The 15,632-nt window shown below is 46.4% G+C and overlaps 1 pseudogene across 1 annotated transcript; it reads left to right on the forward strand.

The window, feature by feature from the left end:
* Positions 1-1,996: 1,996 nt before the first annotated feature.
* Positions 1,997-4,550, forward strand: LOC308609484 (tubulin epsilon and delta complex protein 2-like; annotated as a pseudogene). Its single transcript, XR_014017887.1, has 3 exons — positions 1,997-2,681; positions 3,145-3,198; positions 3,850-4,550. The product of XR_014017887.1 is annotated as a tubulin epsilon and delta complex protein 2-like (transcript).
* The last annotated feature ends 11,082 nt before the right edge of the window (positions 4,551-15,632 follow it).

A 15,632-nucleotide genomic window follows, 5' to 3' on the forward strand; every position in this document is an offset into this window, starting at 1 on the left:
GACATACAGATGGCCAAGAAGCACATGAAAAGTTGCTCAACATATCTAATCATTAAGGAAATGCAAATCAATCTATAATGAGGTATCACCTCACACCAGTTAGAACGGGCATCATCTGAAAATCTACAAACAACAAATGCTGGAGAGAGTGTGGAGAAAAGGGAATCCTCTTGCACTGTTGGTGGGAATGTAAATTGATACAGCCACTATGGAAAACAGTATGGAGGTTCCTTAAAAAACTGAAAACAGAATTACCATATGACCCAGCGATCCCACTACTGGGCATATACCCAGAGAAAACCATAATTCAAAAAGACACATGCACCCCAATGTTCATTGCAGCACTATTTACAATAGCCAGGTCATGGAAGCTACCTAAATGCCCATTGACAGACGAATGGATAAAGAAGATGTGGTCCATATATACAATGGAATATTACTCAGCCATATAAAGGAACAAAATTGGGTCACTTGTAGAGATGTGGATGGATCTAGAGACTGTCATACAGAGTGAAGTAAGTCAGAAAGAGAAAAACAAATTTCGTATATTAATGCATATATGTGGAACCTAGAAATATGGTACAGATGAACCGGTTTGCAGGGCAGAAATAGAGACACAGATGGAGAGAACAAACGTATGGCCTCCAAGGGGGGAAAGTGGTGGTGGGGGGGATGAATTGGGATATTGGGATTGACATGTATACACTAATTGTATAAAACAGATAACTAATAAAAACCTGCTGTATACAAATAAAATAAAATTCAAAAAAAGAAAATAAAAAAGAAAATTTTTAAAGAGAGTGTTAATTGACTGCTGTTTATAGCACTTGAAAAATACTTTGCAGTCGATTTGAAAACATAAATAAAATAAACACACCACATGATTCTAAACTTATTTTTTCCCCTGGGAATAAAGCAGAGTTAAGCTTCCTATCAGATGGCTGTTCAGCTATCACAGTGTAATGATTAAAACCCTCGTATTTTGTGTTGCCAGTTGGTAAGATGGCGGGGTTGCTCTCAGATTGTATTGTTTAAAGGCTGTAAAGCTCCCCTATCTCCTGGTTACAAAAATGTTTGCCTTTTGGTTGACTGACTGATTTTGAGGCTCACTTGTTATACTGCTTATTCAGGTTGGAAATCATTAAACAAAATAACAGCTCTTGGTTTAAGAGACCATCACCTAAAAACAACATGGTTCTTGCTACTGAATTCTCATCAGTTTCTCACTCCTATTAAAAATCATTCTTTTCCCACGTGGAAGCCTACAACACCAAGCTTTTCTTCAACAGGCTCAAAACACTTACCAATCATCACCTCATTCATCCTCACCTCTTCCCTATTAAACAGAAACAAGTGTCATTACATCAGGCTAGGCCAAAACCAGAAAGAGTGTGGTTCAGTGGGCGATTATAGGTCTTACAGGAGCAACAGGGCACTCGTTTCCCACTGAGGTATCAAGGTTGAATCAGGGGACAGTAGAGTATTAAAGCTAGAATTTTCCATAAAGATGGAGAGGCAGACTTTAAGAGCCAGTGCTCTACGTGAATGGCAGCTCAGATTTTTCACTCCCTTGGGCAAGGCTCTGAACCCCTTTAGGCCCGGTGTCCCCATCCATAAAATGAAACTAATGAAAGTATGTGCTTCCTTGTGTGGATGTAAGGACTAAATGAGACGGCACAAACGCAGCACTTAGCACAGCGCTCAGTAAATGGTAGCTTGTTATTAGGCTCAAGATCAATTCTCCAGGGATTTTAGAGATGAGGATACTGAAGGCAGAGGGGTGGCCCAAGGTGCCAGAGTCAGGTCGAAGTAGGGGAGAGATCGAAACCTCACTGTCTCAGTGACAAATTAGTGAAAGGAGCTTAGTGATGATATCCATGACGTCCAAAAATGTCTTTTTTTTTTTTTTGGCGCACTGTGCAGCATGTGGGATCTTAGTTCCCCGACCAGGGATCGAACCCATGTCCCCTGCAGTGGAAGCTCAGAGTCTTAACCACTGGACCCTGCCGGCTGCTCGCGCCGGGGGATTTCGCGCCCTGGAGGGGGCGGGAGGCGGCGCGGCCCGAGGCTGCTGAGCCTCAGGTGCGTCCCTTCCAGGCTGGTGGCCAAGCTGCATGACGCCCTGGACTGCTGCGCCGAGCGACAGCGGCAGCTGGAGCGGAGCCTGCAAGGCTCCCAGCGGCTGCTGCGTGCCTGGGAACCAGCCGAGACCCGGGATCCGGAGCCCAGCCCAGGGCCAGAAACTAACGAGCAGGCCCCATCTGCAGCATGCACACCCAGCCCGCAGGACCTCAAGGAGCCGGAGCTTCTGACCCAGGCACTGGAGAAGGCTGTACGGGTGCGAAAAGGCATCTCAAAGGCTGGAGAAGGCGACAAGGGCAAGGCCCCCAGCCTGAAGTCTGCGTCCATGGCTGCTTCCCCTGCCACCACAGCCTCTGCCCCGCTCAGCGCCTCACGCAGGGCTGGCAGCCGTGCATCAGAGACAAAAGCCCCCAGGGGCATCCACCAAACCAGGGTGCCTGCCAAGGACCTCTCTGAGTGCAGGCTTCTGTCAGTGGGGGATCAGGCCTGTATGGGGAAGGGGCCGGAGCCACCAAGCCGGAACCAGGACGCAGGGACCAACAAATAGTCCCGGTGGCTGCTCCTCAGGCCCCAGAAGCTTTTACACTCAAGGATAAGGGGTGCGTTTCCCAGACCCTCACTGTAGGAATACTGTCTCTACCTGATCAGATCCCGGGCAGCAGCAGGAGTCTGGGTTTGGGGTGACAGAGAAGGCAGGGCATTGAGCTGGATGCGGGCGAGGGGAGCCCCAGGATGCCACCCCATGAGGCCCAAGCCCGGAAACTGGCAGAGTGGAACAGCTGGCTGTGAAGGTGCCACGTCTGATGCACTGGGGCCTGTCCTGTGCCCTATCCACTTATCCACCCAGCCCCAGGGGCTCCACATGAGCTCTCGAAGGCCTGGGCTCTGCTTTCTCTCCTCCCTGCCAGGAGGGACCTGGACTGGGCTGGCTCCTGGGGTCACCCCGGAAGCCCTGCCGGAGGAGTGGGTGAGCCTCATCCCTCGCTGGGCTCTGAGTAGGGAGTGGGGCCGGCAGCCCCCAGAGTGACACAGAGCTGTCCTGGGCACCGGCTTCTCCAACAGGATCGTGCTGCAGCGGCCCGAGGCCTTCAGGAAAGCGGCTTCCCGGAATCCCTGGTGAGGCTGGGGGAGGGGGAGGGGAGACCAGGGGAGTGTGGAGAGCAGGGAGGCTGAGGCTTCCCACCGGTGAGACTTCTCCCACGGGTCCCTCGGCTTTCTCTGCTGGGTGGCGGCACTCTCCGCGTTAGGAGAGTCAGCCTCCCTAGGACGGCTGTAGTTATCTTAGACTCAGCCAGCGGCCTCGGAGGCCCCCAGCTCAGCCTCTCTCAAGCTGTGAGACCTTGAGCAAGGCACTCCGTGTCTCCAAGTCCCCATCTGTCTTCCTTGTGGAGATGACAATAACAGTAGCAGCTTCTAGAGGTGTTGTAGGGCTTAAACAAGGTGGTGCCTTTCGGGTGCTTGTGCTGCGCCTGATACAGAGCCAGCACCAGACATCTTGGTCACCAGTCACTGCTGGCTCCTCCCCCCTTTTTCCTTGAATTCTCTCCTAGCATTTCCCAGAGTGGGCCAGCTCTGTCACCGTTTTCACGGACAGTGTCCCCTCAGTTCCCCAGGACCCCCAAAGGCCCCTCCTGACATTCAGCAGACCCAGACGGCGCAGGCTGGGGCCGCTACCCTGGCCCTTGCCTACTTCTCGTGGCCCAGCCCAGCTGGCTGGAGTCACCACGTTGCTCTCTGCTTTGCGGGCTGCGCACGTGTGCATCCCAGCCTGTGGGCCCAGCTCAGCTCTGCACAGACCAGTGATTCTGCGGATGCTGCTACCACCGCCAAAACCCAGTTCCTGCAGAAAATGCAGACAACTTCAAGCTGGCCCGGCTCTAGGCTCAGCGCCGCGGAGGTGGAGGCAGACTTGCGGCCTGCAGGAGGCCTGCTTGCTGCTAAGACTTCAAATGGGAAGAGCTCGCGGCAGAGCCCAAGGACTGGATGCAGGAGTAGCGCTGCCTGCTCACCCCGGACGGGCTGCAGGCCATCGCGGGGCAGCGTCTCCGCAGGCTGCGGGAGCCGTGCACAGCACCCAGGAGCTGCAGACCCCGGCGGCCCTCGGGCTGCGGGGGGCCATGCTGCACCAGCAGATCCACCTGGAAAAGGTCCTGATGGCCGAACTCCTCTCCCTGGTGAGTAAGCAGGAGCCGCTGGGGCCACCCTGTCTCGTGCTGTGCCGGGATGAACACAGCCTGCTCTGTGAGGGAGGCCAGCACTTCCTCACCCTCCTACGAGAAGAAAAGCCTGCTGACTGAGCCCTTCCCGTGGCCAGGCCCACCCCCAGTCCCCCCAGGACCCTGCAGCAAAAGGCAGGCTGCCTCAGCCCCCTTGCCTGACTGTTAGGGAGAGCCGCGGTTCCCTAGGAGGCATTAAATGAATGGACATTGAGGGGATTTTCACTGGAGCAGAGCCAGGGGCCCAGAGATGCCTGTACCCCCTTAGGAAACCAGGTTTCCAAGGGGCGGGGACTGACCCCTGGCTCTTCCTGAGGAACTTAGGGCCTTTCTCATGGCTGCTAAATCTGCTGGTCAGGGCTCAGCTTGCCATGGCCTTCCACAGGCTCAGGAGACCTGAGACTGGTGGGGCCTTTTCTTAGCTACCTCTGTTTTCTCTTGCTGCACACTTAAAAGCCACTTCTGTGACATTAAAACTACTTTAGAAAGTATATATATTTAAATCATTTTTTAAAAAAACCTTTGGACCACCAGGGGAGTCCAAAAAAATTTTTTTTAATTTTTTAGCAATGTCTTTTTTTAAAATAAATTTTACCATTTCTTTTTTTTAATTTTTTAAAATTAATTAATTTATTTATTTTGGCTGCCTTGGGTCTCTGTTGCTGCGCACGGGCTTTCTCTAGTTGCGGCGTGCGGGGTCTACTCTTCATTGCAGTGCGCGGGCTTCTCATCGCGGTGGCTTCTCTTGTTGCGGAGCACAGGCTCTAGGCACGCGGGCTTCAGTAATTGTAGCGTGTGGGCTCAGTAGTTGTGGCTCACGGGCTCTAGAGTGCAGGCTCAGTAGTTGTGGTGCACGGGCTTAGTTGCTCCGTGGCATGTGGGATCTTCCCGGACCAGGGCTTGAACCTGTGTGCCCTGCACTGGCAGGTGGATTCTTAACCACTGTGCCACCAGGGAAGTCCAACAATGTCTTTTTTTTTTTTTTTCCAACAATGTCTTTTTAATTCAACACTCTTGACAGACTGGAGCAGACCCGTCCCCTCCCCCTCCTCACCCTCTATAATGGCCTGAGAGTCAGAAGACCTTGCACAAGTCCTATCATGTTGTTCGGCCTCCATTCCTCCTTTTGAAAATGAGGGGCTGGCCTGACTCAAACTGACTCAATCAGTAAGGGAATATCATCGTCCATTACATATTAAAGACTGTTATAAGATGTTCAAATCCAAGTTTGTTGATTTTTTAAAATAATGATAAAGTGAGCCGGTTGCACAGACTCAGAGCTGAATGGTGCCTCCAGGATCATAAGTACCGAGGCAGGGAGCTTTCTCTGAAACAGTCCTATGGGACATTTGGGCACTTTGCCTGCTTCTCCAGCTGTGTAGCCTCCAAGCCTGGCTCTCTGGCCCTCCCCCAAGACTCCAAAAGCTATTTAAAATTTTGAATAAACTCCTTAAACTAACTAGAGTAGATTCTGGTGTTGGCAACTAAGAACTCTGATGGATTCAGAATAGGATACGTTTAAAATTAACCCAATAATGTTGCCACAAGTCGCAAAATGTTCAGAATCAATGTCTCAGAATATTTTTTTCAAAGTAAAAGTAACTCTTTCAAATCGTAGCAAAATAAGAATGCTTTTGGTTCTACCACATGTGCATTTACCTCCAAGAATGCCAACAATCTCCAAACTGAAGGACAGCCATAGGCGAACAACCTGTTGAAAAAGACAGTCCTACTCTGCAGTGAGATTCTGCGAATACATTTCTTCTACAGTATGTGTAAGAGCCTCATTAGAAGATGCTAGCACTGACCTATGAGATGAACCTCAAAGTCAGACCTTCTCCTTTACTAGCACCACCATCTCTTACTGTGAACTTCGTAATCGTGAAGCTGAAACACCATGGACTGTATCCTCACTGTAATCAGAAATCTCCAGAAGCCCTAACGCAGTCTTTTATGCTCTGCACTGGCATTATGAAACTATTTGTGGTTATCAGAAATCTCCCTAGAAGGATAAGGGAATAGAAATGTCATTGAAAACAAAAATGTCACAGGCATGAATATTATAACAGATTAACTGACAAAGCTGCCCACTCCCCTCCATTATGTCATGGACAAAGGGAACTATTATACAATTACTCTACTTTTTTTTATGTCAAGGGGGAAGGCTGATGGTGCCATGAGTTTCAGATTTATTGGAATTTGGATAAATTTTATCTCTGGTGAAGTTCCAACTTACTTTCTCAAGAACTATTTAGGCACTCATAATTTCAGCCATACATTAACATTTTGTTCTTACACTGAGGCTGCTTTTTAAAAAAATCTGTACTTCAAAACCCCAAGGAGTCTACAAAAAAACACCTGTTAGAACTAATAAATTCAGCAAAGTTGCAGGATACAAAATGAACACACAAAATCAGCTGCACTACTCACACAAGAGCCATGAGGTGGAAGCAACCCAAATATCCACTGACAAATGAAAGGATAAACAAAATAAAGTATACACACACAATGGAATATTATTCAACCTTAAAAATGAAGGAAGGGCTTCCCTGGTGGCGCAGTGGTTAAGAGTCTGCCTGCCAATGCAGGGGACACGGGTTCGAGCCCTGGTCTGGGAAGATCCCACATGCCGCGGAGCAACCAAGCCCGTGCGCCACAACTACTGAGCCTGTGCTCTAGGGCCCACGAGCCACAACTACTGAGCCTGCGTACTACAACTACTGAAGCCCGCACGACTAGAGCCTGTGCTCTGCAACAAGAGAAGCCACCGCAATGAGAAGTCCATGCACCGCAATGAAGAGTAGCCTCAGCTCACCGCAACTAGAGAAAGCCTGCACACAGCAACGAAGACCCAATGCAGCCAAAAGTAGATAAATAAAATAAATAAATTTATTTTTTTAAAAAAGCGAAGGAAATCTTGTCACATGTTATAACATGGATGAACCTTGTGGTCATTATGAGGTTATTATGGTAATGAGATAAGCCAGTCACAAAAAGACTGTATGATTCCACTTACATAAGTACCTAGAGTAGTCAAACTCATAGAAACAGAAAGTAGAACGGTGGTTACCAGAAGCTGGAGGGCAGGAGAGTTGTTTTTTCATGGGTATAGTGTTTCAGTTTGTGTCCATCAACAGATGAATGGATAAAGAAGATGTGGCACATATATACAATGGAATATTACTCAGCCATAAAAAGAAATGAAATTGAGTTATTTGTAGTGAGGTGGATGGACCTAGAGTCTGTCATACAGAGTGAAGTAAGTCAGAAAGAGAAAAACAAACACCATATGCTAACACATATATATGGAATCTAAAAAAAAAAAGGTTCTGAAGAACTTAGGGGCAGGACAGGAATAAAGCTGCAGACATGGAGAATGGACTTGAGGACACGAGGAGGGGGAAGGGTAAGCTGGGACGAAGTGAGAGAGTGGCATGGACATATATACACTACCAAACGTAAAACAGATAGCTAGTGGGAAGCAGCCGCATAGCACAGGGAGATCAGCTCGGTGCTTTGTGACCACCTAGAGGGGTGGGACAGGGAGGGTGGGAGGGAGAGGCAAGAGGGAGGGGATATGGGGATATATGTATATGTATAGCTGATTCACTTTGTTATAAAGCAGAAACTAACACAGCATTGTAAAGCAATTATACTCCAATAAAGATGTTAAAAAAAAAGTTCTAGAGAACTTGACTCATAACAACGTGAATACATATAAAACTACTGAACTGCACACTTAAAAATGGTTAAGATGGTAAATTTTATGTTACCAGACCATATGTCTTACCATAATAAAAAAGACCAAAAAAATCTGTGCTTCAAAAAAACATAAAGGTGTGTTTCAAATCCAGAGACTTCTACCATAAGAATGTATCCCATTAGCATTTGAGAATGCAAAGATATTTCCATATTGTATTTTCTTGCCCTACATTTACTCTGTAACTGAGGTATCAGACTTTGCTTTCCAATTCAAGTGATCCCTCCCTCCCACCCCCCACCCCCCACCCCCGGAATTGTTCAGAATGCAATGCTGAAACCGTTACCTGCCCAGACTAGTAGAAGTCTGTCTATTCCTACTCTCTTGCCATCCCCTTGTATGGTAAGAATCCCTTGGGATTTTTAGTGTCCAGCCTGAAAATTCCTGCCACTCTTTGTGGGAGTCAGAACCCTCTTGACACCACCAGTTGGCCATCAGGCAACCAGGCCAAGAGAACACTGCAGCTGATGCTGGGGCTCTTTGGACTCATCCACATGGCCACTGTACCAAGCCAAGCCTGTCCCCAGGAGGACTGCACAGGGACAAGTTCATTGGTGCCCCATACTCTAGACCTTGGAATACCACTTCTGATTCAAAGCTACAGCCAGCCCACTGCTCCAGTCTCACCCACCCGCAGATAGTAACTGCACTGCATTGCTGGTCCCTACCTCCAGTGTGTGGTCTGCATTGCCTAGGTTCACTGCAACAGACTTCATCTCTGAATCTTAGGGAGAAGCCTTGGTGCCAACAGTGCCATCCCTTCCAGAAGGCCCTTGGCCTTCTCATGCTAATTTTCCCATCCCTCTGGCCAGCAACCTTCAAACTCTGTATATCATGAGTTTGCTGAAGGAGAAATAAGAAGGAAAATTGACCAGGTACTCAATTACAACCCTTCCCTCTTTTTTTAGTCAAAGGGGTAGAATGGAGGTAGGGTCAGGTAGAAATATCAAGGTGGGATGGTGCACAGAATATTCTTCAGCACAGTTATTCTTCCCCTAGCCACTGGGGTTACCACCTCTGAAAAGCCCAAAGACCTTTCTTCACTGTACCACTTCTTCTCATCCCTGTTTCTCTTTGGATCTCCAATTCTGTCAGTGAAGATTTCCTGTAAGTGTTCATTGAGTTGAACTGCAGGTGAGGTTGGAGAGACAAGGGTTATTCAAATGTCCTTGGTTTCAGATCAAGTATTGACATAATATTTTAATAAAGCACAATTATACCTAAAGGTGGTGGAAGGTGGGCTCGTTCCAGATTTGGCAGAAAATAGCTTACAGTTTAATTAATACATCTCTACAGGTTTTGAAGTTATAATCTATGTTTGAAAATGTATCCAAGATATGGTGTTGTGGCACTGTGATATGTGATCATGATGGTGACATGGTCTTCCAAACAAAAACATTATCAAGTGCTCTTTATGTGCTGGACATCACATTAGGTGTTAACAACCTTGATCATTTGAACCATACGACATCCTGTGAGACAGGTAGAATTACCTCCACTTGGTGAATGAGGGAACTGAAAGTCAGAGAAGCTTCCCCAAATTCACAGGACTAGTTAGCAAAACGTGTAGATTTCAAACCCAGGTCTGCCAAGCTTGTGTGTGTCCACTATCCTGGGACACCGCAGCCCCAAGAGTTTCCTGCTTTCTCCCTTCACCTCTGTCAAATAAAAAATTATTCAGATACTTGTAAAAGACGGTAAGGAAGACAGTTCAAGAAGGGGACTACTGCAATGGGGGTTTGCAGTAGGGGACAGAGATTGGGCTCAACTCCAAATACAATGAGGATTAGTGGAGATTTATAGCCAAGGAGCAGAGTGGGAGCAGCGCCCAGAAAAGTACTAAGAAGAAACATTAAGGCTAGTGGGGTTCTTGCTAGACTGACTCAACAGGATTCTTGCTGAAGGTAGGCCAGGGTGATAAGAGGTATTGAGGGTTGGGATTGAGAAGTTTGATCAGATATCAAGGATGGGAGTTTTCACTAAACTGACCCAGAAGGAGTCTTGCTAAAACTGAACTAGGCAGACCAAGAACCAAGCCGACAGTTGAGGCGTAGTCAGAAAGAGAACTCAGAGGAAAATGACTCCAGTTTGGTCAAAGAATCGTTGTCACCCCTTGGGATGGAGGTGGTAGCAGCCATAGCAGATGGAGAAAGATAGATGGTAGGTGTATATCTAAGCATGGCAAGGGAATCGCACAGGAAAACGTGGCCAGACCAGTGAACAGCCGAGCAATGATGGAGAACTGAGGAAGGGGCTACTCCCGCATATTCCCAGATATGACACAGCCTAAGAAAGCTGGAAAAGGTTTACACTGAGAGCCCAGATTGGAGGAGCTGTGTCTTCTGTGGTACTGCATATTAGAATAGCAATTCTAAACAACAAGATCCTACTGTATAGCACAGGGAACTATATCCAATCTCCTGGGATAAACCATAATGGAAAAGAATATTTTAAAAAATAATGTATAAGGGCTTCCCTGGTGGCGCAGTGGTTGGGAGTCCGCCTGCCGATGCAGGGGACGTGGGTTCGTGCCCCGGTCCGGGAAGATCCCACATGCCGCGGAGCGGCTGGGTCCGTGAGCCATGGCCGCTGAGCCTGCGCGTCCGGAGCCTGTGCTCCTCAACGGGAGAGGCCACAATGGTGAGAGGCCCGCGTACCGCAAAAAAAAAAAAAAGTATATATGTGTAAAACTGAGTCACTTTGCTGTACAGCAGAGGTTGGCAGAACACTGTACATCAACTATACTTCAATAATTCAATAATAATAATAATAATAATAAAGAAGAGCAATTCTCCTCCTTCTCTGCCTATATTGTTCAGAGCTTGTTAGCTCAGCAGGTTTGAACAATGAGTTTAGGGTCAAAAGCTCATCCCCAGGTGATTCAGTTTGGTAAACATGTGGTATGGCAGATTTCATTATTATCCTCAATTCCTGACCCTTCCCCACATCATACCCTTTTAATTAAGGCTTTGCAATCCCTCTCACTAGAAGCAGAGTAGATTTCCCCATCCCACTGATACTGGACTTGGCTATGTGGCAAGTTTTGGCCAATGGGATGTTAGCAGATGTGATGCAAGCAGAGGCTTGAAATGCACCTTTGCAGATGGGCTTGTTCTCTTGTGTTTCTGCCATTGGTGTCAGCAGAACACGTCCCAGGTAGCCTGCCAGTTCAGAGAGGAGGAGAGGCACTTGGAGTAGACCTAGACCCAACTATACCTTACAACCAAGCCTAGTCAAGGCTAGCCTGAATAAGCCAATCCCCAGGTGCATGAGGAAGAATAAATAATTGTTGTTTTAACACAATGAATGAGTTTGGGTGGTTTATTATACATCACAATTGTGGCACTAGCTGACTGATACATGAGGATATCCAGACATGAGCAGGACCTGATAATAAGTATCTAATGGTGTGCACACGTGTGTGTGATGCCTCCTGCACTGTGATGAGATGCAATAGTCCTTCCAGAGCATCACTTTCATAGCCAAAAGGACCATACGTTTACATACATACCAATACTAGGGGAATTCCTCTGTTTTTTAAACTAAATTATAAGACAGCTATTTCTTTTATTTATTCTTTTCCATTATGGTTTATTACAGGATATTGAATATAGTTCCCTGTGCTACACAGTAGGTTCTTGTTATCTATTTTATAGATGGTAGTGTGTATCTGTTAATCCCAAACTCCTAATTTATCCCTCCCCCCTTTCCCCTTTGGTAACCGTAAGTTTGTTTTCTATGTCTGTGAGTCTGTTTCTGTTTTGTAAATAAGTTCCTTTGTATCATTTTTTAGATTCCACATATAAGTGATATCATATGATATTTGTCTTTCTCTGTCTGACTTACATCACCTAGTATGGTAATCTCTAGTTGCATCCATGTTGCTGCAAATGGTATCAGTTCATTCTTTTTTATGGCTGGGTAGTATTCCATTGTATATGCGTACCACAGCTTCTTTATCCATTCATCAGCCCAGCTGTTTCTATAATGCCCTTAACTCCTAAACCTGATGTCTAACCTCTAACCCTGAACCTAACTTTAACTTCTAACAGCTAACCCTAATCCAAACCTCTAACACTAACCCAAAATCCCACCTCTGATGGTTACCCAAATCCTTACCCCTAAGCCAAGTACCGGACTCTACCCACAAATCCTCTCACCCCAAACCCTATCACATGACTCTAATCCCTAACCCTAATCCCAATATGTAATGCTAACCCGACCCAAACCCCAATCCCTTTCTCCATGACACTCTGCTTACCTGCCACAACTCCACCCCTCCCCCACCCCCCCACCCCCCACCACGCTCCATCCCAGGGGGAGCAGCTTTTCTAGAGAAGGACTCGCTATTTCCCACTACCCTTTAGGCCAGGCTAGGCCAACCAGCTGGAAACTCTTTGGTCTATACTTGCAGGTTCCCCCAAGTAACTGAGCCTCTTAGGCCTGACCCTCCAATCCCAGCATCGCCCTTACTGACCCATCCTGCTCCAGGAACATGTCACTCCCCAGCCCAATCCTGAGACAGGATGACCAGCTTCAGTTCTCTGGGAAGTTAATTCAGGAGGAAAAACTCTTCCTTCATAATGTTCACTGAACTTATTTAGTTTAACTCCAACTTTGGAGCCAGCCTGCCCCACCACTTAAATCCTAGTGCAACCCAGGCAAGCTACTTGACTTCTCTGTGCCTCAACTGCTTGCTCTATAAAATGGGTTTAATAACAACAGCACCTCTTTCGTAAGGTGACTAGAAAGATTAAATGAGTTAATATATAAAAGCACCTAGAATGGTACCTGGCACCACAGTAACCACCAAATAAGTGCTCACTTTTGTTAACATTAGTATGACTGTTACCAAAAAAAAAAAGTATACGTTTTCCTCTTCAGACTCCCACTTACTTTTATAATGAGGGCAAAAAACCTAAACGTGCTTATTTTAGAAATTTGAAAAAGAACAGAAAAGTATGAAGAAGAAGAAAAATAGCCCACATCCATCCAGTTACTTAACATTTTAAGGACAAAGGATAATTTGACTTTGCTAACAGTCTGCATTTTAGATTTTCACTTGCTGCAGCCCTGCCCAGCCAAGCAGAACCGTACTTTGATTTTATTTTGCTCTTGGCACTCAACTATAATTCCAGGCATAACATAGGATGTCTGTATGTTTGTCTTTCCCACTAGGTTGGAAGCTCCTGGAGGAGAGGAACAGTATCTCTTTACTCTCTGCATGCCCTGGAACGCCCAGCACAGAGCCAGACCAGGAAGATACCTCCTCAATGCCAATACGCCTGGCTTCTCCCAGCTGTACCACTCCAGAATTCTGTTTCACAACTCTTTGCTCAGAAATGCAAGATTCTAGGAGAACTATCTCTGAAATAGAATGTAAGGCGAAAAGAATTCCCCCATTGTGAATTTGGTTGGCGGGGGGGGGGGGGGCGGGGAGGGTGGTCTGCAGTACCTCTTCTCAAAGATCTTAGAAAGGGCGCTTTCCTCTGTTGGGTAATTGCAAACATTTTTTTTCCACAGAGTATGTGGCTCATTAAAGTGGTGATTTTCCACTTGCAGGTATAAAAATGAAGAGAAGGCTGGCCAAAGCCGTGCCCCAAAGAGACATGGCATCTGCTAGCTGCCTGCCAAAGACCACAAAACAATGGAGGGTCCTTTCTCAACACAGATAACTGTACTCTAATCCACATCACTCCCTCTCTTAAGGAAGCTTACCAAGTGGCAGCAAATGCCATCCCAAGCAGTAAAATGAGAAATAGAAATATGAGGCTTAATGTAGCACAAACATGGGTTTTGAGAAAAAATTATTTTTTAAGAAAAAGCTGGAAGGAGCAAGAGGGGATCGAACAGACATGTCAATTTCAGGGATAATCCTGCTTTCCATCCATGCTCACTTCTGCCCTCTCCTTTCCCTTTCATCTTTCCAATTGGCCTGATGTTCACAGCAGAGACAGCTGATGTAACCGAAGTTTTCCTTTCCCAGAAAGGCCTTCTGTGATGTTTCCATGCAAACCGAATAAACTTACTGGAAGTGAAGTAGGAGACAGACGCAATAAAAGAATGAATGCGCAAGTTTACAATCCAAAAGAGGAAGAGGCTCTTCCCCCCAACTCATGAGCAGCTTCTAAATCACACAGAGCATCAACAGAGGCAGAATATGTATGTATGTGGACGTAAGAAATGCTTACGTTTTATCTAAATCTATGCATCTGCCTCCAAAAGCGGACAATTAAGAAGCAGAAGTAATCAAAGCTTGACTCTGTATACCCAAATCCAGGAAAGTGCCAGGGCTGTCTTGTCATTGGTGTTTTTCCTCCCCCATAATAGATTCTCTTCCCTCTTCCATAAGCATTTTACCAGGCTATGTTTAGAATACACGTCAGAGCTGGGAAACCAACTAGCAAAGCAAGACTTTCCCAATGGTGCCATCTGGTGGTGCTTCTGTGTATTACAACATGGCTTTGACCTGAAGCAGACACAGGGAAAGCAAAGGGCAAACAACTTGGAATTAGTCCTTTCATGATTTTTTAAAGAAGTCGAACCTTTGAGATTTGGCATTGGATCGTGTGTGGCAAGTGTCAAACACACAGGTGTTGAGAGAAAGTGCTGCCACATGACAGAAATCATACATTAAGAAACAAAGTTTTGGCTCGGCCTGAACACTCAGCTGGTTTCATGAATTAGGTGAATGCCCTGTCCATTTTTTTTTTTTAATCGAGCAATGAAAATGTTTAGAAAAGACCTCTGGGGAGAGATTCGTGAAAGTGCAACTTCTAGGGAAAGGGCTTAGAATTGCTGCATTTTAGAGAGAGAAGAATCCCTTTAGCTGTGGGCTTCTGAACCTGGGGACCACAGTCCTATTTTAGGGAAAGTGGACTCCTTGATTTTGAACATAAAAAGTGGTGTGTTGGCACAGAGGGGCATTTTAACATAAAGGGCATTTTATCAGATTCTCAAAGGAGTCCATGGCCTAGAAAAAGCTAAGAACAAATGCCTGGGATCCTAACCTAACCTCATACCCTGTTAGAAAATTCTGTCCACAACAGTCTCGACAAATTCAGTTACTCTCGGTTTGAACTTTACTGTTATGGAGACATCATTGCTTTGAGGCAGTTAGTCAATGGTAATTCCTTCGAAGCCTTCGGAACTTTTAATACTGAATTGGACTTCCCCAGAATGTCAACCCACTGGGCTCAGCTACACTCTCCACCCTCTTACAGCGCATTCTAGTCCTTCTCCAAGCTTGGATGGCCTTCCTGCAAGTCTCCCCCTTTCCAGGCTAAACCCACCCAGAACCTTTCATTTGCCATGGTTTCCAGATCCTTCATTTCCCCCTCTCTTTTTGTGAGACAACACTTCTTTGACATTGACAACTTGACCTACAAAACAGAATGCCCTACCCCCCATGACAACCCCTTCCACCTACAGAGGGCCTGACTTGAACTTCTTCCAAACACCCAAGGCCTCTTTTTAATTCTTCACCGACCTCTAGTTTAACCAAGAGTCTTTCACCCTTTCCAGGTTAAAGAGCACTGGCCTTGATAAACAGTAAAAAAAAAAAAAAAAAAAAA

Source organism: Mesoplodon bidens, assembly GCF_964165515.1.
Source record: "Mesoplodon bidens genome assembly, chromosome: X".
Lineage (NCBI taxonomy): Eukaryota > Metazoa > Chordata > Mammalia > Artiodactyla > Ziphiidae > Mesoplodon > Mesoplodon bidens.